The sequence below is a fragment of the Oryx dammah genome, unplaced genomic scaffold, assembly GCF_014754425.2.
Source record: "Oryx dammah isolate SB20612 unplaced genomic scaffold, SCBI_Odam_1.1 HiC_scaffold_5, whole genome shotgun sequence".
Taxonomy (NCBI): Eukaryota; Metazoa; Chordata; class Mammalia; order Artiodactyla; family Bovidae; genus Oryx; species Oryx dammah.
Window position 1 is genome coordinate 60,495,269 of NW_024070189.1, and position 27,832 is coordinate 60,523,100.

The 27,832-nt window shown below is 40.9% G+C and overlaps 1 protein-coding gene across 7 annotated transcripts in view; it reads left to right on the forward strand.

Annotated features, from left to right (window-relative positions):
* The first annotated feature begins 394 nt into the window (after window positions 1–394).
* FAM13B (family with sequence similarity 13 member B) overlaps window positions 395–27,832 on the forward strand; it is a 100,698-nt gene continuing 73,260 nt past the window's right edge. For 6 of the 7 annotated variants that reach the window (XM_040240020.1, XM_040240024.1, XM_040240022.1 and 3 more), the window contains exon 1: window positions 20,535–20,865. The gene's annotated coding sequence lies outside the window, so the exon portion shown is untranslated. Of the gene's footprint in view, window positions 556–20,534; window positions 20,866–27,832 lie in introns of those variants that run through there. The other variant, XM_040240021.1, reaches the window with a different exon arrangement.

Sequence of the window (27,832 nt, forward strand, 5' to 3'; positions counted from 1 at the left end):
TGGTCAGTATCAGTATGAACAGTAATATCAGAAAACCATATTTCCTATAGTAGTTCTCATTATGTTAATCACATCTAAGAAAAAAAGGGACAAAAGTCTTAGGGATACTTTTCATTCTAGGTTATTTGATTAAAGTATTAAAAAATAAACATCTTGATTTTATAAAGCACAGAACCTCAAACTACCTGCTACTCATGCTTATGATTAATAGTTCATCCAGCTTCAGAGTTTTAAAAATGTTTTGGCATGGGAGGTGACTGAAAATTATACCAGGGCTGACCTGTAGGGCAATTAGCTCTCTGCTTTGACTGTGATATGGATGGAATGGGGCCAAGGTCTCCATGTTTCTTAGTGTTTCTATTTTATTTATCGTCAGCCCTTGTCCTGTGGGTTCTTCATCCTTAAGGACACAGATAACAGGCTGCTGAGTCTAACATGTTTGCTTGAACAGCCTTTTGGCAGTCTTCAACTTAATTTTCCAGGAAGACCAGAAAAAAGCCCACCAGTGATCTGAATTGAGGTGATCATCCAAGCTACAAGACTGTGAGTGTTTGGGTAAGTTGCTTCCCTTAGGGGTCTCTATGTTTCAATAAAATGAGGCTTTTTGGTATAGTGCTATAGTGCAGAATGTGCAGCCTTTAGAGTAAAAGAGACCAGTAAAAAAGACCAGTGTTTGAATTTCCTCTTCACGTTTTTCATACTCTTCATCTGTAAAATGGGTTATTTCAAGAAAAAAATTTATTCGAAAGTACCTAGTACAGTGGCTGGTACATAGCCAAGTACTCAATACATACTCAATATATACTCTTATATACTTATATATATACTCAATATATACTCTTATGATCAAAATGAGGAAGCTGCAAGCAGAAAAATAGGAAATGGAAATGGAAATGGATAGGTAATTCACTCAATAAGAAATACAACTGGGCAGGAAGCATATAGTACTTCAATCTCACTAGTACTCATCAAATTTGCTCATCAAATTGAACAAAATAAGAATATATGTAATACCCATTGTTGGTGAAATTTTAAGCAAATAAGCATTTTCCTATATGTTCATAAAACCTCTTCTGAGGTACTTTTGGTAATATCTATCAAAATCTAAATGCATTACTCTTCATCTCAGCAAGTTTGTTTCTTGGTATCTGTTATACACAAATATACATGTGAGTATACAAATCTTTATTGCACTATTGTTTTTAATACAGAAAACTGGAACAGCTTAAATTTACTAATATGGACAGATTTCTATGGAATATTATGTGCAAATATTTATATATAAAATGTATTATAGAACATTATAGTATGATCTTATTTATGTAAAGAAAAAAGAATGTGTGTATTTAATAAATGTGTAAAAAGAGGTCTGGGAGGATATACTTCATAAGGTTTACCTTCAGGGAAGGAAGTAAGATTAGGGAACAAAGAAAAAAATTTACTTTCTATTCTTCTAAATATTTTGAATTTTCCCAATGACTATATATTATTTTTTATTTGAAAAAATAATCTTAAAAAAGGGCAGTGGCGTGAATTAGACCATCCCACAGCCCCATGGTGAGTACTTGTTTATTTATTTATTTTTTTGTCAAAAGAGAGAGCAAGTTTATTTAGAGATACACAATGTGTAGACAGAAAGCAGACCATCTCAGAAATTGAGAGCAACCTGTCAGAAGATTAAATAACTATGAAAAGTACAAGCATCACATGTAAAATTAAACTATTACAGCACTTTAAAAATTTATCCAGGAGAATCTAAATATAATATGAATTTGTACCTATTATCATCCATTTAAAAACACATGAGCAAGCTATCTTTAGTAGTATATTTTCGTGACATTTCCCCCTCGAGTACTGGTTTAGATCCAACTTTAGAGCTGGGTAGAGTCAAGCACTTCTTAGCTTTGGAAGGGTGGGCAGAAACTGTGTTTAAAAACCTCCTCTTTATGGTTTGGGGTTTGGATTGTTGAATCACTGAACCCAAGTGACCCTTTCTGAAGACAGTAGGACTGCATGGGAGTGAGGAGACATGTTTCAGGAAACTTGTGTCCTACTCAAGGTGCTCTATTAAAAAAAAAGAAAAGATAAAAAGAAACAAAGAAAGGTCTTGGGCTTCTTTGGAAGAGCTCCCTCGGAGTCCAAGACTCCTGGGCTGGCACTGAACCTTCCAAGTTCATCTGTCTTCCTGCTTCCTCACAGGTCAGCATATCAGGCATGCCAGTTCCCTAATGATGAAACTTCTCTTCAGGTCTTAGGGAGCTTTCTTGGATTACTGGAGCCCACCAATTTCACTGTGGTTGCACAGTTAGTTCCTACCACTCTGTACAATACCTGGGTGAGAAAACGGATGAAACATCTTATTTAAAATAGGGATAAGAGGGGTTTCCCTGGTGGTCAGTGTTAAAGAATCCATCTGACAATGTAGGAGACATAGGTTAGATCCCTGATCCAGGAAGAACCCACATGGAGCAACTAAGTCCATGGACCACAACCACTGAGCCAGCTCACTAGAACAGACCCTGATGCTTGGAAAGATTGAGGGCAGAAGGGGAAGGGGGCAACAGAGGATGAGATGGTTGGGTGGCATCACCGACTCAATGACATGAGTTTGAGCCAACTTCAGGAAACAGTGAAGGACAGGGAACCCTGGTGTGCTGCGGTTCATGGGGTTGCAAAGAGTTGGTCATGACTGAGTGAACAACAAACCTTCACGTAGCTTGAGAAGTAGAATATTATAAAAGTAGGGTCCATGGTGGGGCTGCCAGCACTGTGGTACAAACTGAGCACTGCACAGAGGTCTTTGTCAAGGTGGAGTAAATTCTTCCTGGAGGATGGGACCTTTCCCTTGGGTATAAAGGCTCCGCTGCTGCTAGGCTATGGGCCCACAGAGGATGATCCTTTTTCTAGTTCCCAAAGAGACCACTTGCAGGCTTCTGCAGCCCTGTTCTGGGGGATGTTCCACCTGTGTGCTCCATATCCTCTACTAGAAGCAACAGTTATACTGAATTTTGGAGCAGTTATTCTCTTATTTTTCTTTAGCATTTTATCATATGTGTATGTGGGAGTTCCCAGGTGGTGCTGGTGGTAAAGAACTCGCCTGCCAATGGAGCAGACAGAAGAGACAGAAGATCTTCCCTGGGTTGGGAAGATCACGTGGAGGAGGGCATGGCAACCCACTCTAGGATTCTTGCCTGGAGAATTCCATGGACAGAGGAGCCTGGTGGGCTATGGTCAATAGGGTCTCAAAGAGTGGGACATGACTGAAGTGACTGAGCACACATGCATAGGTGTATGCATCCCTAAGTCATCCACTTCTCTACTTTTTTCCCTGAAAATTCCATTTGCCATTGTACTCATTTTTCAGTATTACTCTAACAAATTGTCACACGCATAGTAGCTTAAAACAACACACTTCAGACCAGATTCGCTAGTATTTAAGACTCCCTGCTCCCAATGCAGGAAGCATGGGTTTGATCCCTGGTCTGGGGACCAGGATCCTGCATGCTGCACTGCATAGTGAAAATTTTCAAGAAAAACGCAAAATTTATATGTGGCGGCAGGGGGTATATGGTATGTCTCTGTACCTTCCACTCAATTTTGCTATGAATCTAAATCTGCTCTAAAGCTCCATGACATGTGGAACTTCCCCAAACAGTGATCAATCTGTGCCCCCTGCAGTGGAAGCATGCAGTCTCACCCACTGGACAGGCAGGGAAGTCCTAAAGTATATGTATTTTAAAAAAGGCATTGACTAGTAACATAACGGGAGCTGAGAACCCTCTGTTCAGTCTTTGTAATATTTTGTGTAAATCTAAAATTAAAAATAACCAACCACTGTCTTACAGTTCTATGGGTCCTGGTGGCTCAGAGGTTAAAGCGTCTGCCTGCAATTCGGGAGATCTGGGTTCGATCCCTGGGTCGGGAAGATCCCCTGGAGAAGGAAATGGCAACCCACTCCAGTATTCTTACCTGGAGAATCCCATGGATGGAGGAGCCTGGTGGGCTACAGTCCATGGGATCACAAAGTCAGACACAACTGAGCGACTTCACACACACACATCTTACAGTTCTGTGGGTCCAGAAGTGTAACTTGGGTCATGCTGGGCTAAAATCATGACTCTAGGGGAAAACCTAGGGGTCTCTAGAGGAAAGTTAGACTTTGGGGGCTCAGTGGTATAGAATCTGCCTACCAAGCAGGAGATGCAGTTTTGATCCCTGGGTCGGGAAGATCCCCCTGAGGAGAGCATGGCAACCCAATCCAATATTCTTGCCTGGAGAATCCCATCGACAGCGCAGCCTGGTGGACTACAGTCCATGGGGTCACAAAAAGTTGGATGTGACTGAGCAACTAAACGAGCAGAAGCAGAGGAGAGTTATTTTCCCTGCCTTGCTTAGCTCCTAGGAGCTGCCCAAATTCCTTGGCTCAAGGTCCTCTTCCTCCTCAAAGCAAGCTGCTAATGTTGAGCTGTCAGTCCCACATCTAATCACTCCAACCTGTCTCTTCTGCCTTCCTCTTCCATTTAAATGTAAAGACCCAGATAATCCAGGATAATCTCCACATTTCTGAGTCTGTTGATGTGATACCTTTTCTCTCCTTTGCCATGTAACCTAACATATTCACAGGTTCCAGGGAGTAAAGTGTGAGTGCCTTTGAGGCATTGTTCTTCTGCCTCCTACAGCCATCTTTGTGTGCTCCTTTGTCACAGGCTTGTTCTGCCCACCATCTAAAAGACTATTATTCTTTTGTTTCTTTTTTACAAATAGCTCATTCCATATTTGTCTGAGTTGTTTTCTGAACAAGCCAAAAGAATAAATACTCTTATTGTGATATACAGACAGTGTTTGGACACAAAATGTCATTAAATATACTCTCTGGATGTTAAACTCTGGGCATTTATCAATACCTTCAAGTCTGAACTTGAAAAGCAAGTAAGGTAATTCAGATACTAAGCTCCCTGTTGTTTCCAACTTTTTAAGTTGCAAAATGAATACATGTAAATAAATTTTAAAAAGAGCAGAAACCATAAATGTACAGTGTGAAAAGAATTCTAAAGCAAACACATGTAGCCAGCACCCAGTTCAAGAAATAAGACATAGACAACACCTGTTCCCCAAAGTTCCCCTTGTAATTCTTGTTTATCCCTTACCACCTTCTCTCCTCTTAGAGATAAACCACTACCCACTTTTATGGTAATAAGTTGCTTGCCTTTTCTTTGTAGTTTTACCACCAAAGTATGTACCTCCAAACGATATACAGTAGTTGAGTTTTGTCTCATTTCAAACTGTATAAAAGAGTCATGCTGTGTGTTTCTTTTCTGGTTTCTTTACCTTATATGTTATAGAATTCAGCCATGTTGTTATCTGTAGGTTTAAGTCTGATCATTCGTTTTTCATTGCTGTATGTATTTCATTGGATGGTCCATTCTTCTGTGGCTGATATTTTGTGTTGTTTCCATTTTGGAGCTATCACAATCACTAGAGCTGTGAACATTTTTTGCATATATATTCTGGTACCTATGTGCACATAGTTATCCAGGGTATGCATTTAGGAGTAGAAATGCTGAGTCAGAGTTTTTTGGTCTTCAGCTTTAGTGGATAATGTTAAATTGTTTTCCTGCTATCAGTGAGTGACAGATTCTGTTGCTTCACGTCCTTTCCAACACTTGGTATTATCAAACTTACTAATTTCAGCCATTCTGGTGGGTGTATTGTTGTGGCTAGTTGTATTTCATTTCAATTTGCTTTCCCCTGGTTATTAATATCATTAACTATCACTCATATTTATTGGCCATTTAGATTTCCTCATATATGCAGAACCTATAAAAAAGGTTTCTTCTGGTGTAATTTTATATTGGATTGTCTGTATTTAAAACTTATTTGATTTCTAGGAGTTCTTTATATAACATGGATAATACTCCTTTTTGGGTTGAATGCTTTGTAATTAACTTTTCCAGTTCTTTGGCTTGTGTTTTCACTCTTTTCATGGGGTCAAATATAATGTAGTTGAATTTATTACTCCTTTCTCTATGGTGAGAGAATTTGTCTTTAAAGAATTGTGAAGACATTCTTGTATAATTCTCTTTTTTGAATATTGTTTTAAAATGTTTTTATTGTGAAATATTCATACAAAAAATGCCCCAAAGATATATACAGCTTAATAATAATTTATTATAAACACCCATGTAACTACCACTCAAATCGAGAAATAAAACATTGTTTACAACCCAGACAACTCATTCTTGTTCCTGCCTTCCAAAGGAGCCACTATCATGACTTCTACGTTAATCACTTTTTTGCCTTTTTTTTTTTTGCTGTGCTGGGTCTTCGGTGCTGTGCGTTTATGGCGAGTGGGGGATATGCTCTAGCTGGGGTATGCAGGCTTCTCGTTGTGGTGGTTTCTTTTGTTGTGGGGCCTGGGCACTAGGGTGCTTGGGCTTCATTGTTTGCACTCTTGGGCTCAGTAGTTATGGCACATGGGCTTAGTTGCCCTGCAGCATGTGGAATCTTCATGGACCAGGGATTGAACCTATGTCCCCTGTATTGGCAGGCAGTTCTTAACTAGTGGACAACCAGGGAAGTCCTGGTCTTCTTTTTTAAAAAAGCTTTTTCCATTTTAGTATGTATCCTTAAACAAGATGATTGTTTTTCCCTTTTTGGAAAAAGTTACCTCTAGCTTTAATTTTTAAAAATGTAGGGAGCTAATTTTTATTTAAAAAATTTTTGAAGTATAAACTACCTACAGAAAAGCATTAAAATCATGACAGCTGAATAAACTGTACAAAAAAGATCTTCATGACCAAGATAATCACGATGGTATGATCACTCACCTGGAGCCAGACATCCTGGAATGTGAAGTCAAGTGGGCCTTAGAAAGCACCACTACGAACAAAACTAGAGGAGGTGATGGAATTCCAGTTGAGCTATTTCAAATCCTGAAAGATGACGCTGTGAAAGTGCTGCACTCAATATGCCAGCAAATTTGGAAAACTCAGCAGTGGCCACAGGACTGGAAAAGGTCAGTTTTCATTCCAATCCCAAAGAAAGGCAATGCCAAAGAATGCTCAAACTACCACACAATTGCACTCATCTCACACGCTAGTAAAGTAATGCTCAAAATTCTCCAAGCCTGGCTTTAGCAATACAAGAACCGTGAACTTCCAGATGTTCAAGCTGGTTTAGAAAAGGCAGAGGAACCAGAGATCAAATTGCCAACATAGCTGGATCATGGAAAAAAGCAAGAGAGTTCCAGAAAAACATCTATTTCTGCTTTATTGACTATGCCAAAGCCTTTGACTGTGTGGATCACAATAAACTGTGGAAAATTCTGAAAGAGATGGGCATACCAGACCACCTGACCTGCCTCTTGAGAAATCTGTATGCAGGTCAGGAAGCAACAGTTAGAACTAGACATGGAACAACAGTTCAGTTCAGTCGCTCAGTCATGTCCGACTCTTTGCGACCCCATGAATAGCAGCACGCCAGGCCTCCCTGTTCATCACCAACTCCCAGAGTTCACTCAGACTCATGTCCATCCAGTCAGTGATGCCATCCAGCCATCTCATCCTCTGTCATCCCCTTCTCCTCCTGCCCCCAATCCCTCCCAGCATCAAAGTCTTTTCCAATGAATCAACTCTTCTCATGAGGTGGCCAAAGTACTGGAGTTTCAGCTTTAGCATCGTTCCTTCCAAAGAACACCCAGGGCTGATCTCCTTTAGAATGGACTGGTTGGATCTCCTTGCAGTCCAAGGGACTCTCAAGAGTTTTCTCCAACACCACAGTTCAAAAGCATCAATTCTTCAGCGCTCGGCCTTCTTCACAGTCCAACTCTCACATCCATACATGACCACTGGAAAGACCATAGCCTTGACTAGACGGACCTTTGTTGGCAGAGTAATGTCTCTGCTTTTCAATATGCTATCTAGGTTGGTCATAACTTTTTTTCCAAGGAGTAAGCATCTTTTAACAACAGATTGGTTCCAAATAGGAAAAGGAGTACATCAAGGCTGTATATTGTCACCCTGCTTATTTAACTTATATGCAGAGTACATCATGTGAAACGCTGACTGAAGAAGCACAAGCTGGAATCAAGATTGCTGGGAGAAATATCAATAACCTCAGATATGCAGATGACACTACCCTTATGGCAGAAAATGAAGAGGAACTCAAAAGCCTCTTGATGAAAGTGAAAGAGGAGAGTGAAAAAGTTGGCTTAAAGCTCAACATTCAGAAAACAAAGATCATGGCATCCAGTCCCATCACTTCATGGAAAATAGATGGGGAAAGAGTGGAAACAGTGTCAGACTTTATTTCTGGGGGCTCCAAAACTACTGCAGATGGTGACTGCAGCCATGAAATTAAAAGACACTTACTCCTTGGAAGGAAAGTTATGACCAACCTAGATAGCATATTCAAAAGCAGAGACATTACTTTGCCAACAAAGGTCCGTCTAGTCAAGGCTATGGTTTTTCCAGTAGTCATGTATGGATGTGAGAGTTGGACTGTGAAGAGAGCTGAGCGCTGAAGAATTGATGCTTTTGAACTGTGGTGTTGGAGAAGACTCCTGAAGGTCCCTTGGACTGCAAGGAGATCCAACCAGTCCTTTCTAAAGGAGATCAGCCCTGGGTGTTCTTTGGAAGGAATGATGCTAAAGCTGAAACTCCAGTACTTTGGCCACCTCATGAGAAGAGTTGACTCATTGGAAAAGACTCTGATGCTGGGAGGGACTGGGGGCAGGAGGAGAAGGGGACGACAGAGGATGAAATGGCTGGATGGCATCACCGACTTGATCGACTTGAGTTTGAGTGATCTCCAGGAGTTGGTGATGGACAGGGAGGCCTGGCGTGCTGTGATTCATGGGGTTGCAAAGAGTTGGACACAACTGGGTGACTGAACTGAACTGAACTGAAGCAAATATACTCGTATAAGTGCCTCCTAAATTAAGACATAGAGTATTTCCTTATGACTCCTCTCCCCATCATTGACTCTTTTCTTTCTCCAAAAGTTTCACTCCTTAAACAAAATTCTAAATTTTAAAACCACAGTTTAGTTTTCCCTGCTTTTGGAATTTATTTAAATGATATCATATACTATATGTTTGTATCTGGCTTTTTTCATTTATTTTTCTGGAATTCGTCATGTTGTTGCTTGTAGCTGTAGTTTGTTTTCATTGTTGTATAGTATTATGTGGTATAAATACACCAGAATCTATCATTCATTATTCTATCACTGACAGGTACTTGAGTTTCCATTTTTCTGCCATTATGAAACATGCATATATGCACATTTTTATATGTCTTTTAATGCTATAAGCACATCTTTTATTGGGTATGAGTGACATTGATGAAGTTTAGAGTACATGTATATTAAACTAGTTCAGTTCAGTTCAGTCGCTCAGTCGTGTCCGACTCTTTGCGACCCCATGAATCACAGCACGTGGGCCTCCCTGTCCATCACCAACTCCTGTAGTCCACCCAAACCCATGTCCATCAAGTCGGTGATGCCATCCAACCATATCATTCTCTGTCATCCCCTTCTCCTCCTGCCCTCAGTCTTTCCCAGCATCAGGGTCTTTTCAAATGAGTCAGCTCTTCGCATCAGGTGACCAAAGTATTGAAGTTTCAGCTTCAGCATCAGTCCTTCCAATGAACATCCAGGACTGATCTCCTTTAGGATGGACTGGTTGTATCTCTCAAGAGTCTTCTCCAACACCATAGTTCAAAAGCATCAATTCTTCGGTGCTCATATATATTATACATATTTCTGTGTGCATGTGTACATATTACAGGTATGTGTATATATTGGGTTGGCTAAAAAGTTCATTTGGGTTTTCTGTAAGATTTTATGGAAAAAATCAAATGTGCTTTTTGACTAACCCAATATATATATTTATGTATTTTTTCCTTTTAATTAAAAATTTAATATATTTACATTAATTATAAATACTCAAATATCTGGATTTGTTTCTATAATTTTTTTTACTATTTGTCCTGCTTTTAAAACTTCTTATCCTTTTTTGAATTAACTTCCCTCCACTTCATTTTATCCCCTCTAATCACCTGGAAGTTATATATACTGTTTTATTTATTGGTTACATGGAAATTTTGACATGCATATTTAATCAATAAATTATGAAGTTAATACATTTAGCCTCCTCTAGACAACACAAAGCCTAACACACTGTAACTCCTTTCATCCCCTCCCAATATATGTACAATTATTCAATAACAGTTGAATTTAGACATTACACTATTATTAATATTTTGTACAGCCAGTGTTTGGATTTACAGAATTTTTACAATTTTCTTTCGTCACCATTGCTTCCTGCATTTTGGAGCTAGCTTCCTTCTGGGATTAATTTCCTTGGTATGTCCTTTAATGAACATCTATCTGTTAGTAGTAAATTCTTTTTTAAATCTGAACTTTATTTTTTCAGTTCTTACATTGTTTATCTGAAAATATTTTTGTTTTGCTCTCATCCTTGAAATGTTTTCACTGAATTTGGAGTTGATGGCAATTTTCTCTTAATATTTTGAAGATACATTCCAATGTCTTCTGATTTCTGCTGTTGCTATTGAAAAATCAGCTGTTGGCCAAAATGTCATTTCTCTGAAGATTAATTTATCTTTTCTTCTGCTTAATTTTAAGATCTCCTCTTTCTGTGATATCAGGAATTTTCACTATAAGGTGACTTAGTATGGATTTCATTTAAATTCTTTGGCATTGAAATTTTTCATCTTTCAGAATTTAGAATATTTATCATCAATTCCGGAGAAGGCAATGGCAACCCACTCCAGTATTCTTGCCTGGAAAATCCCATGGACGGAGGAGCCTGGTAGGCTACAGTCCATGGGGTTGCGAAGAGTCAGACATGACTGAGCAACTTCACTTTCACTTTTCACTTTCATGCACTGGAGAAGGAAATGGCAACCCACTCTAGTATTCTTGCCTGGAGAATCCCAGGGACAGGAGCCTGCTGGGCTGCTGTCTATGGGGTTGCACAGAGTCGGACACAACTGACGTGATTTAGTAGCAGCAGCAGCAGCATCTATTCTGGAAAATGTTCAGCCATTTATTTCTTTGAATACTGCCTTCCTCCATTCTATTATCTCCTTTTTGAATTTTATTTAGACATTTGCTGAATCTTACCCTATTCTTCACGCATCTCAACTTCTTATATTTTCCATTTCTTTGCTTCTCTGTGTTATATCTTGAAATTCTTCAGACATATCCTTTGGAGCCTGTGATCTTTCAGAAAACGGATTCTTCCTTCAGCTGTTAAATCTGATAGTCAAGTTGTCCTTTGAGTTTCTGATTCAATTGCCATTAAAAAAAAATTTCTGTAGGTTCATTTGGCTCTTTTTCAAATCTGCCTGATCAAGTTTGATAGTTTCTTATTGCCTCATTATCTTTATTTCATTTAATTCCTTTAAAAATATTAATAAAGGAAAAACTTTCTCTACTCAACACTTTTGACACTAAACATGTGGGTTTTCTGCACAAAATAATTCTTCAGTTCTCAGCAGACATCAACTGGCTATCCTATTAACACTACCTGGAGTTAACACAACTTCATAGGTTAAAGGCTCAGTCCCACAAGATTGCTCACCTCCCTTCAGATACCGGTCACAAGTAGTGGCTCCTCAAGTTACCCACACTTTTGTCTGAATTGGCTACAACTGAGTGGTTCCCATGATCCGCTTCTTAAGTTTAATAATTTTCTGCAATGGCTCACGTAAACCAGGAAAACAGTTTATTTTCTATTACTGGTTTCTTATCAAGGATATTTTAAAGGATGCAAATGAACAGCCAAATGAGGTACATAGGGTGAGATCCAGAAGGCTCTTGAACTTAAGAGATTTTGTTCCTGGGGAGTTGGTGGTATACCACTATCCCAGCCCATTAATGCATCCACCAACCCAGAACTTCATCAAATCTTGTTCAAGAGTTTTTATAGAGCTTAATTTCCAGCTCCCCTCCCTCACAGGAGGTCAGCTGTAGGGTTGAAAGTTCCAACACTCTAATCATTTGGTCTTTCTGGCATCAGCCCCATCCTGAGGCTATAGGGGCCCCACTGTTAGTCATCTAATTAGCATAAATTCAGAGATAATGAAAAGGGAGTTGTTATTAACATGGAGGCTTCCCTGGTGGCTTAGATAGTAAAGAATCTGCCTGCAATGCAGGAGACCTAGGTTCAATCTCTGGGTCGAGAAGACCCCTTGGAGAAGAGAATGGTTACCCACTCCAGTATTCTGGCCTGGAGAATTTCATGGATTTCACAGCCTCTTTGACCTCGTCTAGGCTCAGTAACACATCCCCATTTTCCGGGCCCCTGTCATCTTGCCCTTATATCACGTTGGCAACCTCCCCTAAACCAACACCTCCACAAAGCTGAAGAGCTACGTCCTCAACGGGAGGTGATTTTCTGGGTCATACAGATAGTTTGAAATTCTCGCCCCCACCTCCTGCAACAGTATGCTTGCAAACTTGTTCAGGAATATCCAGAGGAGAGTTTTCTTTTTTCCTATTCCATCCACAGTTAAAGTGGAGACAGTCAGGTATCCTTTCCCTTTCCCTCTGTGAAAGTGAAAGTTGCTCAGTTGTGTCCGACTCTTTGTGACCCCACAGATTATACAGTATGGAATTCTCCAGGCCAGAATACTGAAGTGGGTAGCCTTTCCCTTCTCCAGGAGATCTTTTCAACCCAGGGATCAAACCCAGGTCTCCCGCACTAGGTCAGGTTTTTCTCCCTTAACCTCCCATCAAGGACATAGCTCTTCAATTTTGTGGAGGTGTTAGTTTAGGGGAGGTTGCCAGTGTGATATAAGGGTAAGATGATGGGGCCTGGATAATGGGGATGTTTTACTCTGCCTAGATGAGGTCACAGAGGTTGCCTAAGTAAAGTGACACTTAGGACACTTAAACTGAACTGAGGCTTATTAAACAATAAATGGGAATCTGCCATGCAGTGGGCAGAATTACACAGGGTTTACCACAAGGCAAGACTCAATCATGTCCAATGTGTATACTGCTATATCTCCAGCACTTAGCACTTGGCACACACCAGGTGCTCAATTAATACAGTTAAGTGTATCAATGAGTAAGAAGTATCAGAGTTTTCCAAATGGAGGAAAACATATATAAACCAAGTAAGAAGAAACAAATAATAAAACTAACAAATTTGGTTAAACCAAGGACCATTCCCTTTTCAACAAATATTTTTACAATAGTTGTTTTTGGTAAGACACATTTAGGATACAGACAGTGCCACACTCTAATACGGATAATAAGATATATGTATAACAACTATAACACTTCTCCCCTGCTTACACAGTTTAGTTTCTCTCTCACTAGGAAAGGCTAAAATAAGGGTATAAGGCAAATCGTTATTCCCTTGTCTTTAATGGAAAAGAGTCAGGTGTAAACTACAAAAATGTGGTTGTAGTTTGATTGCAATGTACAAATATTTGGGCTGTCAGTTTGCCACAGAAGGTGTGGTACTCATGAAAGGAGTTTGAGGAGCCAGGCTGGTCAGATGGTATGAAGGCTCAAAAATGTAAGGCCTCTAAGGAAGAGGTAGAGTATGCAGGATGGGAAGACCTTCCTACTTGAATTTCTGGCTAAAGGGGCAGCAGAAGGCCCCTGGTATTGTAAAGGCCCCAGTCTTTTTTCCTTCCTTTATGTGGATGTAGGGAGAGGGAGGAGGAGAAAGGAATATTATTTATTTTTTCCTTTTTAAACAATGAAAGTTCCAATTGTGGAAAGAAAATCTAGTTGACTATAGGAATTTAATCAAGAAACCAAAACAATGTAGTCTTATAGATGCTGATCTCAGTGACTTATACTACTGTCATATACTGAACTCTGAGATGTCAGGCCAAATATGTGGACTTGGCAAAGATGAGAGTTACTGTCAATTGTTCCAGCTCCTCAAACTGGATGGTATCAGTGGCTGTGTGAGTGAATACAGAAGTTCAAGTCAACATCATGTTAACTTTGGTTCTATTCTGAAAACATTCTATTTCAGATATATGTAAAAGGAAGCTTTTTCAGGGCAGAGATCATGGTTATATCCCGCAACACAATGCCTGGTCCTTAATAGTTGCTCAGGAAATATGTGGTGAATAAATAAACGCACAAAGGTTACTCTGGGTTGCTAAGATCAGAACAGTATTTGCCATTATTTTGGATTTGGCGTGGGATTCGTACACCCTGGAACAGTTTCTTCTTTTTTCAGCTAGTAACATTTTTTTTGTTGTTTATGAAGAACAAGCATACATGCACACTGGCACAGTGGTCCTGGGGAAAGTGGCACAGACAGACTTCCACTGTATTCTTTAGACAACCCAGCAATACCACCTCTAATGGTGAGTGTTTCTTTATCAGAAGACTTAAATTTTCTTGGGGGGGAGGGGAGAGGTTTAGCCTTTTTTCCCCCAGTAGAGATGAATACTTTAAGAACAAAAGAATGAACTGGCCAAGTTTGACTGAATTTGATGGCATTTTACTGCTCTGCGGGAGTCAGGGTAGTTACAACCTCATCTCCCTGTGCAGTAGTTGTTCCCACACACAAAACTGCAAGTATCTTCTCGTTCTTATCTACATGTATGTCTAATTCTATTAGTGGGCACTGTAAATATGCTTTTAATTACAGAGGAGGTGTGCTTGTATTTATTGTAATTCTCAAGGTACAAAAGATGTAAAAACAGTATCAAGAGTTTGGGAGTTTTGGGTGGTGCTTCGTGGTTTTCATTTAAAAATGAAAGACAAGTATTTAGCGACTTCTGCTAAGGAAAATTTGCACATAGGGCCTCATACCTGGCAATAAAAACCCAGATATGGTGGCAAAACATTTCCAGACACTTCTTTAGGTCTCTGAAAAGAGTATAGGAGAGAGGAGTCAAAAAACTGTAGTATGCACTTTTATGTACGCCAATTTATGTCAGTATTCTTCTTCCTGTTCTACCAGTGGGGCTCTAAGGTACATTTAGGTTAAGTACCTTGACCAGAGTCACATGACTAGTAAGGACAGGGCTAGAACTCAAATGTCAGTTTTCTTATCACAAGTTCAATGGTGTTATTCCAAGGCCAACATTCGTAAGTATTCAATGTTTGTTGTGTCCATTTCTAAATCACATCATTGGCAGGGGAGAAGATGATTGGACATGTCTCTCTGGGTCTTGCTGGTTAGTGTGGCTCAGTTTCTTAAGACCATTGTACTAAAAAAGATGATAGCAGCCTTGACTGAACAAAAGTGAATTGATATGCTAGTAGTACTCAAATAGCCTTGGTCAAAGATGAGATCAGTAAGGGTGAGGAGGGCACCTGAACAATGAACGTTTCCTTATTGATAGCACAAGAGATTGACTCAACATCCTGCTACATCTAAAAGGGCCGAATTTAATCAAACTAATCCAGGTAGGGTTGGAACGGTGGGCAGGAAAGAAGACCATTTGCATTCGCTTTGAATAATAAGGGTATCTGTTATAAAGTGACTACAGAGAGCTACTCCCTGACTTCAGGTCTCATCTCAGCGACACTGGTGACCCTGGGGAGGCACACATGCTGAAGTCTTCCTGAGTATCTAGGACAAGGTCTGGGGTTGCAGGAAATATATTTCTTTTATAGGGATGTGACCCATGACTTGACTTCGGAGAAGCATAACTCTGATCAGACCAGCTGGGTAAAATGTTTGTTTCCTTGGGCTATAAAAGTCATCTTGCAAAGAAATAACTGAAAAAAAAAAAATCTCAAGTAATAATTTTCCTGGCAGGCCTCACCTTCAGGAGAAATCTTAGAAATATACCAGTCACTTCTTATCTTGGTCAAACAGCTATCTGAAATGCTGTTTCTAACACTAGTTATATATTAAATTGTGACCTCTATACCTACCAGTAAAGCATTTGTAGGAGAAATGAAAAAAAAGTAATATAATCTTAAAGTAGTCTCTTAGTGACTGCCAAATGTAGACATTCTATTTGTTATAAGATATTAAATCTGAAGTTATGTTATCAGTCAGATGATTCTTTGTTGTGGAGAAGGCTGTCCTGTGTGTGGTTAGGATGTTCAGCAGCATCCTTGACCCCCATCCACTGGATGCCAAAAGTACTTCCCAGGTGTTTTTTTTCCCCCAATAATTTATTAATTTATTTTGGGTTGTGCTGGGTCTTCGTTGCTGCTCCCATGCTTTCTCTGGCTGCAGTGAGCGGGGGCTACTATTCTTTATTGTGGTGCATGGGCTTCTCTCTCTGGTGGCTTTTCTTGTTGGGGAGCATGAGCTCTAGAGCATGGGCTCAGTAGTTGTGGTGCAAGGACTTAGTTGCTTCACAACATCTGGAATCTTCCCAGGCCTGGGACCGAATCCGTGTCCCCTGCATTGACAGGAGGATTCTTATCCACTCTACCACCAAGTAAGTCTGAGTACCTCCTGAGTTTTGACAACCAAAAACATCTTCAGACATGGCCATAAAAATTATCCCCAGTTGAGAACTACTGCTTTAACCAAAGCACTGGAGCTGGTGGTAAAGAATCTGCCTGCCATTGCAGGAGACTCAGGAGACATGGGTTCGATCCTTGGGTTGGGATCCTTTGGGAGTAGGATATGGCAACCCACTCCAGTGCTCTTGCCAGGAAAATCCCATGGACAGAGGAGCCTGGTGGGTTACAGTCCATGGGGTTGCAGGGAGTCAGGCATGACTGAGCATGCTTGCACCAAGGTATTGCAGGAAAAGAAACCTCCTTCCTCTCCCTCCAAAAAAACTCTAAAGTGAATTCTGAAATGGACTATCCCTAGAAATGAGAGGATTCAGACAAAATTATGAGATGAATCTAAAAACTCACAAGTTATAAAAGGTCAGGTGAGAATTACTGAGTATTGTTTTGGAGACTGTTGCTGATATGCTATGATTCTTAGCATAGATGCCTGCCTGCCTCTTACCTCAAGCTAAGTGAGAGGGCTTCAGTGGAACTACTCAAAGTACTTGAGATGTGTCTCTAGCAGTTAACGGAAGCATGGTAGACTTGTGGTTGTCTCCTGCCTGAAAAATAGAAGACAAGAGACAGGCTGGGCTGACAGCTGGGCTGGCAGCTGTTCTGGCAGCAAAGAGGAACGCTGAAACTGCACTGGAATTAGCCTCTATTTCCAAGTTTGTTTGGGCAAGAAGTGCATGAGAGCTTGGTGTGGACCATACAAAGTTGGACTAGCCTAAACAGTACCATCAGAAAAAAAGCTCCCTCTCCTCCAGACACTTTACTTCTATGTGAATGGAAAATACTCCCACTAATTTAGTTTGGACTAACACTTTACTGCCACCTACTGGAAAATTGTCAAAATAAATATACAAAAGTGTATAACTTTGTCCCAGAGCCACTTACAAATGGGCCAGTATAAGAGCTACCTTAGATCCTATCTGAGAAAAACAGTTTCAAGAGACAAGAAGTTGGAGGTGGGTTTCCACGGTGGCTCAGATGGTAAAGAATCTGCCTGCAATGTGGAGATCCAGGTTCGCTTGCTGGGTCAGGAAGATCCCTTGGAGAGGAGAATGGCTACCCACTCCAGTATTCTTGCCTGGAGAATTCCATGGACAGAGGAGTCTGGTGGACTACAGTGCATGGGGTCCAAAGAGTCAGACACGACTGAGTGACTAACCTCCACTTTTACCAGATTCTTAGGGACGGAAAGAGAGAGTAAAGAACTGCCAGAATAAAACACTTTTGTTCAGATCAAGGTTGCTATGATAACCACCAAAGAATGGAGATGGTAGTGGTTTCTGAAAACTGTCAAGCATCCATTAGAAAAAAAGGCAGCTTTAATCAGCTGCCAGGCCCAGAGTGTGAAACCACCACATGGAAGTACAAGTTACAGATTTTCCTGCTCCCCGATCTTTTCCTCTCTCTTCTTCCCTTTCTTGGTTGGTAAGCTGCGAGAGAACAAGAAAGATCAGGTATAATGCCTCTGCAGGGCAAGCAGTGAGCCAGCTGTCCTAAGACAGAAAAGATTCACTCTTTTGTGACTCAGTGACCATGGGACTTTCTATTCCTAATAGGAACCACAGAACTCATGGAACCTGAGTCAGGTATATGACAGATCGACTCCACTGCACAGGTTTAAAGGGATGATGAAATTTAAAAAAGAAAGCTTTTTTTGTTCTGTTTTTTTAAAGTTATACCCCTAAACTCTGTATGTTGAACATATTGATTACTTGTTCTAAAGTAGGATCTGGAAAAGATATCTTCCAAGGACATGCTCTTGAGTTTTATGGGAAAAATGGTCTTTGAATCAGTTCATTTGTTGAGAGCCCATACTTTGGGAGTAGGGCACATGAATGCAAGGGACTCTCTGTCATCTGGGAGCTTGCAGTCTTGGGTTTCATACTCAGAGTAATGTAACTATTAATGTCAGTTATGTCAACAAGAGCCTGTGTTGCATAGGCGGAGCAGGTTCAGGAGGGTTTTTACTCTAATGATTTCCTCTCCTATGAATTTTTTACTCACTTATGATTAAGCTTTAGAAGCAATCATGTTGCCCCTGTTCTTCAAGCATGGAATCACAGGTAAAGCTTCCATTTAAGATATTTAAAGAGAGATGCAAGACTGAATGCATATAGGCTGCATCTTGATTGGGCTGCTTTGAAACCAGAATCTGCCTGGTCCTCAGTTTGGCAGATTCAGACACTTACATTTAACTTTACTCAGGCTTAATTAGGTTCTGAGAATTTAATTTGGATAAGACAACTTTGTAATTCAACCCAATGGATGGAAGTTGATTTATGAACCATGATGTGAATATACTGAGAAAAACTGTATTGCTAGTATCACTAGTATCAGTCATGTGCTTTGGACAATTGCTTCTTACTGGGTTTGTTGATTTAGTTGAGATTTCCTGAGTGATGGGAAGATTACCTGATGAGTGTGGAATCAGAGCATGGGTCTTTGTGTATTCTTAAAGGCTAGCTTTAACTTGTTTATTAGGATATGAACTCAATGACAGGGCTCTTATTTTCTGATGTATTCTAAGAGAGTAGAATATAATAAGCATTCAGTATTTGTTGAATGAGAGACTGAATCTGACCTAAGTTTTTTTAAACTGTTCTGTTAAATGGATGGGTTATTGGTCCTGGTCATTAGTATCTTAGCCTCTCTCCTAGACAGAGAGCCCACAATACATTCTTATCCAGATTCTGCAGGTTCTAGACTCTTTATGGCCCCCACCCCTCTCTTATGACAGCATCAACTGGGCATGTGACACTTAGGTGACAGATGGTTTATTTTACTCTCTCTAATGACATTTGGGGGCCACCCTGTTCTTTGTAACACATTTACAGATCATCTCATAAAGTGACTTTTCTTTCCCTTCGTTCTTTTTTTTCTTGGTCAATCTTGTTCCAAGTTCTAAGAGGTTTCTTCTCTTACATTTTCTGGGTTTCTGACTTCTAGCTCAGGCAGGTAGGGTAAAACTGAATTGTAGTGGTTTATATTTTCACAGGGGCCTCCCAAATGGCTCAGTGGTAAAGAATCGACCTGCCAATGCAGGTTTGATCCCTGGGTCAGGAAGATCCCCTGGAGAAAGAAATGGCACCCCACTCCAGTATTCTTGCCTGGGAAATCCCATGGACAGAGAAGCCTGGTGGGCAACAGTGCATGATTTTTACTGACACCCAGAGTTCTTTGTGCAGGCGTGGATCTACCTACCCGCTATCAAGGAATCTAAAGGCAGAAAACTGCGTTTTACTCAAAGCCCTTAACAGACTAAAGCAAAAAAAAAAAAAAAAAAAGAGAGAGAGAGAGACTGGCTGAATATTCATACCTTTATGAAGGCGGTATGAAGGAAGGAACTGCACGGTCGGTCTGGCTTTGCAAGCAAGTCCAGATTCCCTAGGCTCAGAGAGCTCCTCATTCTTTCTGCCTTTCAGCTTTGCCTCTCAAATTCTGCATCAGTATAGGAAACTCTATGTAAGCATATGGTCTCTCGACTTTCATATTCCCCGATGCTTTCGGCACCAAAGGCATCTATATTATCTCTGGACTCTAGGTCGTGTCCTTAGGTGAAGAGAAAGGGTGCGGGCGGACAGAGTCCCCAGTTTAATCTCCATCGCTGAGAAAGAGAACGTGAGTCACCGCTTCAATCTGCCCGGAGGTTTAGTGTTCAACTCTCCGCGCTCCTCACCTAGATAAGGGTACCCGGGTTTTTCTGGTTTCCTGCAAAGTGGCATGTTCCCTCTGCAGAGACCAGGAGTGACCTCGGGCTGCGGGATTTGTCCTTCATGACTCCTACATCCCCTCCCCACTTTCCTTTTTTCCCAACCTCTCCAGACTGAGGACCCCCAGACACCTCCCTCGGGTCCGCGCCCTGCTTCTCAACTCTAACTCGGGGGCCCAAATTTGGAGTGACGGAACCTCCTTCACCCCCAACTCGGACTCTACGTGCACAGACTTCAGAACACTGCACCCAGCGTCTGTGAGGGGTCCCCAGCTCTCACTGCGCACTCGCCCCGCCCCCTCCCGCGGGCCCGCCCCGCCCCCTCCCACGCACGTCACGTCCGGCCCGGCCCCAGCCCGCCCTGCGCCCTCCGCCCTCCGCTCTCCTCCGCTTGCTGTTAGGGAGGCTCTGCGCCTCAGTCGCTGCCTCCGTGGCTGCTCCCGCCCCATCTTCCGCGTCTCCGCCGCCGCCACGGCCGGGGGCATCCGGGGGTCGCCTACCGGGCTGGCCCCGAGCCACAGTCGTCGCCTCAGCCTCCCGCCAGTGGCCGCCACAGGAAGAGGCTCGCCGGTCGCGGAGTCACTTGGGGCCTCAGTTCTCGCCCTCTTGCAGTCGCCGCGGGTCCTGGAGAAGCGGCCGCGGCCGGGGAACGGGGCGTCGCGGTTCCAAGGGTAGGTGAACGGGCGGGTACCCCTGTCTGCGCATGCGCCGGTCACATAGCCGCGGCCCTCACCCCTCTGCCGCCCCCCGGCGCCGTGTCCCACTCGCGCTGGGTTCTAGGGCTTTGCCCCTCTTGGTGGGTGGGAGACCGGGCAGAGCCCTAAAGGTGCGTCATTCCGTAGAGAGGGCCCCTTTTCTCCTCAAGCAAAATACGGTGAAGCTGTGCCCCTGGCTTCCAGGGGGTGTGGCAGTCTTCGATATTTTCAGCCGCTGCAGTGCGCGTGAGCGGGTGTGCATTCTCACCTCCTAGCTCCCCCTAAGTGGAAGGCACAGCTGCCTACGCTTGTTTGCTAGCCTCCCCTGCACACCGGACCTACACCGCCTCCCTGCCCTTTTCCTTCGTGCTGGGCAGTGAAGTTGATGCAAAAAAAAAAAAGTGTGGTTTAATCCGGGCTCTACTGCGCCCCTTTTTAAGATCACGTGAGATGAGTGGTTACTTACTTCCTTAAATCGTTCAGAGAATATAGCCAAAATTGGGCTGTTGGTGCACTGGGGACTTGTCTAGAAGGCACTCTGCATAGACCAGGCTAGGGTATAGCACTGTCTCAGGGCGCCAGGTTTCCTAGATAAGGTAATGGGAAATTCAGTCAGTTGACACACTTGCCCAGTGGGAAGTTGGTATACTTCAATTAAAAGTCAATTTAAAACCAAACGGACATTTCATTCGGCTCCCCATTATGCCGCCTAATCAATGAAAAAAGTACCTAAGATTGGGCACTTACCTTATTTTCAAGTTGATGATAATCTAAAAATGGCAACTGGGACCTCGGTAATGCAGATTATGAAGGTTAAATAACGGGTGCACTTACCTTAAAAGGTGGACATTAAAGGGTGGTGTTGAATTACTGACTTTCTGGGTTAATGTGGGGCTGTGTCTTCAACTTTCGTTTCTGTAACCTTGTATGCAGTACTTAATGGGCTGGGTGTCTCTCAGGTACTGTGCTTTTATGCCCGTACTTGTTGAATGGAATTAATGAACTGCTTCTCATTTGTATATCTGTCGGTAGCTTCTTACTTTTTTAATCTCTGCTCCTTTTAAAATTTGGGCCGTATTTTCATCGATTTAATTGTGTTACTGGTTAGGGATCTGGGACACTTCTTAAATCCTGGGAAAGATGTAGAAAGGTTTATCAGTGTGGTAAAATTCTTCCTTAGGTGAAGTAAATGTTACGTTGTATATGTGTTTTAAACTACATGTATACTGTTTTATTTTTTGGTATTAATATGAGTATAGAATTCTCATATTTTCTATGTCTTTAAAATTTTATTTATTTAAAAAATTAGTAGGCTATTTTTAGAGAAGTTTTAGGTTCACAAAAAAATTGATCATAAAGTACAATTTTGCTATATATCTCTTTCCTCCTGAACACAATTTTCCTTACTCTTTATTGTTTTTATTAGAATGCCGTTTGTTTTAGGACAGAGATAATGACTAAAATGAATGTATTGTGCCATGTTAGTTTTCCCCCACCAATAAAACAGCTATTTTTATTATCATCTATGAATAACCTCAGTCTGTGCATGGCTTCCCTTGTTGAGTTGCTAAGTCATGTCTGACTCTTTTTCGACCCTATGGACTGTAGCCCATCAGGCTCTTCTGTCCTTGGGATTTCCTAGGCAGGAATACTGGAGTGGGTTGCCAAAGCCCCTCCCTCTTTGTTGTACCCTGACTTAAATATTGGAGAACATAATAATATAAATTGTAGCTATATTTTGAAACAAATTGTGATAAATGTGTATAATGTAAAATTTACCATTTTAACCATTTTTACAATTCAGTGGCATTAAGTACATTCTCAGTGTTGTACAACCATTGCCTTCATGGGTGCTCAGTTGTGTCCAGTTGTTTTTGACCCCATGGACTGTAGCCCTACAGGCTCCTTTGTTCATGGGATTTTCCTGGTAGGAATCTTGGAGTGGGTTTCCTCCTCCGGGGATCTTTTAAACCCAGGGATTGAACCTCCGTCTTCTGCGTTGAAGGCTGACTCTTTACATTGAAGGCTGAGCCACTGGGGAAGCCCCTGTGCAGACATTGTTAGTTTCCATCTCTCGTGCTTTTTAATCATTCCAGACAAACTGTGTAGGCAGGAATTCCCCATTCCCGCTTCCTTCTAGCCCCTGGTAACTGCTCTTCTTCTTTCTGTCTCTATAATTTGCCTGTCCTTGGTACCTTATATAGGTGGAATCAAATAGCATTTGTCCTATTTTTGTGTTTGGCATATTTCGTTTAGTACGTTTTTCAAGGTTCATTCATATTGTAGTGTGTATCAGAATTTCCTTCCCTTTTCAGATTGGATAATATATTCCATCGTGTGTATATACAGCATTTCGTTTATCCATTCATTTCTTGATGAGTATTTGGATTGTTTCTACTTTTTGGCTTTTGTGAGTAATGCTGCTATGAACATTGGTGTACAAGTATCTGTTTAAGTTCTTGCGTTTGATTCTTTTAGGTATATACCTAGGAGTGAAGTTGCTGATAATTCTATGTTTAACTTTTTGAGGAACGTCTAAACTGTTTTCCAGGACTGCTTGCACCATTTTACATTCTCATTTAGCAATGCACAAGGGTTCCAATTTCTCTCCATCTCTTCAGCATTTGTTACTTCCCTTTGTTTGTTGGTTTATTTGGTAATAGCCATCCTAATGGGGGTATCTCATTGTGGTTTTGATTTGCATGTCCCTAAGACTGATGCTGAACATTTTTTCTTCTGTGTCTTTGGAGAAATATGTTTAAGCCCTTTGCTCACTTTTTTAAATTGAGTTCGTTTCTTTGTTGTTGAGTTACTTTCAAAAAGTCATTTTGTAAATGATTTAAATCTTTTATCTGAAAACTTTAGTGATTCTTAAAAATGAATGAAGTACTGAAATTTAAAAAAATAGAAATTGGGGAATTCCCTGGTGGTCCAGTGATTAGGACTCTGTGCTTCCACTGCAGGAGGCATTGGTTCCATTCCTGGTTGGGAAACTAACATCCTACATGCCACAGGCATGGCCAAAAAAAAGGAGGGGGGCAGAATTTCTGTTTATAGATGGATAAACAGGGAAGAGATTTTTCATCTGAAAAAGGTTTCCAATAATTTAGTAAGTCACACTGCATTAAAAAGATCTCAATTAGGTATATATCAAGATGGAGAACTTACTTGTATAACCTCAGCATTACAAAAGTGATGCATTAAACGAAGATCCTATCCTCTCCAATGAGTAGGGTTAATACTCTTAAACTTTCTTTATATTTTGTTAACCCAGCTAGGAGCAGAGGAGGGGGTTACTGGATGGAGAAAAAGAAAGTGTAGTATGTACACATGAACCTGACCTGAAACAATGTTCTCCACGTGATGCAGTAGGCTTGTATGTGGGGTGGTTCACTGTGGGACCTTATAGAAGAGCTGACTTTGGTTGGAAATGGGAATAATGAAGGATTTAAAAAATAGAATGTAATAAAGGTGGGTTTAATGCACCAACTCCTAATCACATGGTACACTAGATAGATATGAATTGTAATGGTATGAAGGATAATTCATTATCAGATTTATTTATTCACTCACTGGATATTTATTTTTCTTTTCCTAAATGTAAGATACACAAAGGAGCAAAACCAGAGCATTTGCTTGATGGTAGTTGTATAACCGTACATTTATTAGACATTGAATTATGTGCTTGAAAAGAGTGAATTTCATGATATGTAAATTATACCTTTGACTGTGTGGATCACAATACACTGTGGAAAATTCTGAAAGAGATGGGAATACCAGACCACCTGACCTGCCTCTTGAGAAACCTATATGCAGGTCAGGAAGCAACAGTTAGAGCTGGACATGGACCAACAGACTGGTTCCAAATAGGAAAAGGAGTACGTCGAGGGTGTATATTGTCACCTTGCTTATTTAACTTACATGCAGAGTCCATCATGAGAAATGCTGGGCTGGAAGAAGCACAAGCTGGAATCAAGATTGCTGGGAGAAATATCAATAACCTCAGATATGCAGATGACACCACTCTTACAGCAGAAAGTGAAGAGGAACTAAAAAGCCTCTTGATGAAAGTGAAAGAGGAGAGTGAAAAAGTTGGCCTAAAGCTCAACATTCAGAAAACTAAGATCATGACATCCAGTCCCATCACTTCATGGGAAATAGATGGGGAACAGTGGAAACAGTGTCAGACTTTATTTTTGGGGGCTCCAAAATCACTGCAGATGGTGACTGCAGCCATGAAATTAAAAGACGCTTACTCCTCGGAAGAAAAGTTAGGACCAACTTAGATAGCATATTGAAAAGCAGAGACATAACTTTGCCAACAAAGGTCTGTCTAGTCAAGGCTATGGTTTTTCCTGTGGTCATGTATGGATGTGAGAGTTGGACTGTGGAGAAGGCTGAGTGCCGAGGAATTGATGCTTTTGAACTGTGGTGTTGGAGAAGACTCTTGAGAGTCCCTTGGACTGCAAGGAGATCCAACCAGTCCATTCTGAAGGAGATCAGCCCTGGGTGTTCTTTGGAGGGAATGATGCTGAAGCTGAAACTCCAATACTTTGGCCACCTCATGAGAAGAGTTGACTCATTGGAAAAGACTCTGCTGCTGGGAGGGATTGGGGGCAGGAGGAGAAGGGGACGACAGAGGATGAAATGGCTGGATGGCATCACTGACTAGATGGACATGAGTCTGAGTGAACTCTGGGAGTTGGTGATAGACAGGGAGGCCTGGTGTGCTGCGATTCATGGGGTCTCAAAGAGTTGGACATGACTGGGCAACTGAACTGAAATTATACCTTAAGAAAGCTGTTTTTTTTTTAAAAAGTAACCCACCAGAAGACTTTAAGGAACTTATATATTCTCTTGTGGGAAAGAGACTTTAAACAGACACAGAAGGGGATATATAATAAAACTTATGATGAATGTTTGGAGCTGAGGAATAACGCGCCCTAAGAAAATTAACAGGGCATATCATTAGGTTAGATGGGTTGGAGAACCCCCTCCAAGAATTACTTGAGTAAGAGTGGAAAATGAGAAAGAGGAAGTAAGGGACAGTGTTTGGAGTAAATGAACCAGCATGTATAAAAGTCTTAGGTTGAGGGATATGCAGTGAGTTGACAAGATAATTTAATGAAATTTATTAGATTTCTACCAGAGAAGTAAATACCCTGAATCTTTTTGGTTGGGTTTTTACCTCACTTCAGTATATTTTTTCTTTTGTATATGATGTGTAATAATTCTATTCTCTTGGTTTTAAGCATTTTTCAGAGAAATGTATGTCTGGTTTCCATTATTGCCCTTCTCTGAAATGGAAAAATAGAAAAACTTGAATTGTTTACTTAAAATATGTATTTTTGTTTTTGTGTATCAGGCTGCTGTTCCTTGTAATTGAAAAGGAAAAGTGAAAATAAAGCTCATATCACTTGCTGATTGACATAGTAGGTGCTTCATATTTGGGGGGAAGACTAGGGCGAGGTCTTTTGGATACCAGTCAATCTGCCTGCCAATGCAGGAGACTCAGGAGATGCGGTTTGATCTCTTGAGTCGGAAGATCCCCTGGAGGAGGAAATGGCAACCCGCTCCAGTTTTCTTGCCTGGAAAATTCCATGGACAGAGGAGCCTGGTGGGCTACAGTCCATGGGATCACAAAGAGTTGGACACGACTGAGCACCACACACACACAGTGGATTAAAAGTTTGGAAAAGTGAAAGTGAAGTTGCTCAGTCATGTCCGACTCTTTGCGACCCCATGGACTGTAGCCTACCAGGCTCCTCTGTCCATGGGATTTTCCAGGCAATAGTACTGGAGTGGATTGCCATTTCCTTCTCCAAGGGATCTTCCCGACTCAGGGACTGAACCCAGGTCTCCCGCATTGTAGACAGATGCCTAATCGCCTGAGCCAGAAGGAGCTCAAATTAAGGATCAGATAAGAAAATATTTTTATGTTAAAAGCAGACTATATTGTGGCTCATTGTAGAACCACTTTTGAAAGTAATAATTTCAAAAGATATATATACAGGTGTTGGCATAATAATTTTTGAATAGCAAGTACAGAATATTTGCTTTATGAATTACCTTTATGAAGTATCATTTCATATATTTCAGTAAAACTTCAGACAGTATTTTCAGTGTTGGCTGCAGTCATAGTTGTCTAAAAGAGCGTTAACTAAAAGGCAGCAGACTAGAGTTTTACTATTTTAGTGACCTACACACTAGTCAAGTGACTTTAAACCAGCTTCTTCAGCTCTGAAATTTTTTTTGTTATTTTTTTGAGGAAGAAAATGGTAATCTACTATGCTTATTTCACAGGGACTGGTTGTGAAGATTCAGTTGGATAGTGAACTGGAAAGTTTACCAGAAATGATAGCATCATTTCAGATATTAGAGTTCTGCTGTTGTATAATATTCACAACCTGGGAAACAAAGTTGAAATCTATTTTTTTTTCCTCTCAAAGTTCATAATTAACTGGAAGACATATACAAAAAATAAGTATAATCAGTGCTTTTTTGTTTGTATGTCACTCTTGCCCCATACCTCGCCAGCAATTTTTACACAGGTCTGTGCAAAAAGAGAGAAGTGTTCTGCTTTCAAGGGATCCATTTGGTTAGAACAAATTGTGGAATTACTTCCAGTGGGTTTTTTTTTTTTTTAAGAAGTGTATTGTAGTTTGTTATTAAAGAGCAGCAAGAAATGATATGCTAGTCTTAAGATCATACTCATTAGTAGGCCCAAGGTGAGCATGTTTTCAGTGGAGGAACATGAAGGGTGAAAAGTTACTAGAACAGAGGAGTCTTGAAGAGTCAACATTTGTCACAGTTGAGATTGTACGCATGATGTAGTAGACTAGAATGGGTTCTCTTTAGTGCATATATGCTTTCTCAGATATTTTGTGTCATCTTCTAAATTATAGAGCTATTTGTTTTTTTTTTTGAAAGGCTCAGTCATGTT